This window comes from Triticum aestivum, chromosome 4B, assembly GCF_018294505.1.
Source record: "Triticum aestivum cultivar Chinese Spring chromosome 4B, IWGSC CS RefSeq v2.1, whole genome shotgun sequence".
In the NCBI taxonomy this organism is placed as follows: domain Eukaryota; kingdom Viridiplantae; phylum Streptophyta; class Magnoliopsida; order Poales; family Poaceae; genus Triticum; species Triticum aestivum.
Window position 1 is genome coordinate 649,307,436 of NC_057804.1, and position 1,477 is coordinate 649,308,912.

The 1,477-nt window shown below is 47.5% G+C and overlaps 1 long non-coding RNA gene across 1 annotated transcript in view; it reads right to left on the reverse strand.

The window, feature by feature from the left end:
* Positions 1–943: 943 nt before the first annotated feature.
* Positions 944–1,477, reverse strand: part of LOC123089613 (uncharacterized) — a 7,599-nt gene continuing 7,065 nt past the window's right edge. Inside the window, exon 3 of the long non-coding RNA XR_006442335.1 lies at positions 944–986. This is a non-coding gene — a long non-coding RNA (uncharacterized lncRNA). The remainder of the gene's footprint in view (positions 987–1,477) is intronic.

The window sequence follows — 1,477 nt, forward strand, 5'->3', positions numbered from 1 at the left end:
AAGTGGTGGCGGCGGACAAGAGGAGGAAAATATGGATGGATGGTAGGGTTTCGGTGCCGCCGGTCGACTTAAATAGCCGGGCAATGCACTACGCGGCCCGTCGGAGCTGCGCCACGCGGCGCCACCGGTCCGACGGAGGAGGCGAGCTTCGAACCACCAGGTTTGAGGGCTTTTCCGGCTGGGACCCCTTCGTCAGTCTGACCACTACTAGGAAAAGGCCTGCTAGTGGCGCACCAGTTTTGCCTACTAATGGCGCACTACTGGTGCGCCACTAGTATTATATACTAATGGCGCACCACGCCGTGCGCCATTAGTATGCCTCCCAGGGGGCCATATTTACCCATGTGCTTTGGCATACTAAAGACGCACAGTGGGGTGATGCGCCATTAGTATCCTTTGGCATACTAATGGCGCACTGTGGGATGATGCGCCATTAGTATCCTTTGGCATACTAATGGCGCACTTTGTGGTGATACGCCATTAGTATGAATATTAGGTTTTTTTTACTTTTCTGATTTTTGCATAGGTTACAAAAGGTATTATTGGATAGAATATAGACATCAGCACACAGCAACAACATATTCATTGAATACAATAGAAGATTAGTCTCCGAATACAATTCATCATATTAGTCTCCGAATTCAAAAGACCGAACAAAGATAGAACATTACAAGTCTCGAGACCGCGAGTAGCGAGTTTGTCTTCACATTACAAGTCAATATCGATCATCTAAACTACCATCACATAGAAGAGAGCTGCGGTCATCACGATGAGCATCATCGCGATGAAACTGATCTTCATCCGGTTCCTTCAACGCTCCCTCCTCTCTCCCGCTAGATATCGGGCGTATCTAGATTCCGCTTCCGCCCTAGTGGTGTACCCTTTGTAACTGTTACCGCTGAAACGGCGAACCTTTCTCCGACACTCCTCCCAGTCGTCGTAGACTCCGGAAACCTTACTCTTGTACACGACATACGACGGCATCTCTATGCACAAGCCAAACAACAGACGATACATAAGCAATATATAAGTATGCAACAAAAGGATTGGAAGAGAAAAGCAAGACATTAATAGCATGATTCATGGTCCTACTAATAAATAGCATCGATTACATCTAAGTTGAACGACTGTCCAAAGCAAAGAGACATACAAGTTCATTAAAGTTTAATTACAACATGAGCTAATCGATGTTTCAGAACTACAAATAGCATCACTACTTTCGACTCGACTCATGGGACCGGAGCGTGGATGAAGCCGCCGTCTTTCGTGATGGTCATGAAGTCGCGGGCGTTGTCAGCCTGCATTTGTAGTGTTGTGTCTATCTCACTGTTGGACGGTTGATCTCTGAGGTAGAACTGCCCCGAGGTACGAAGGACATCTTGATGGATGATTTCTGCAAACTCCGACTGGATGCGAAAGAATTCTTGTCGGAGGTCCGCGTCCTGGATTGCCGCCAAGCCTGCGGCCCAATCTTTGA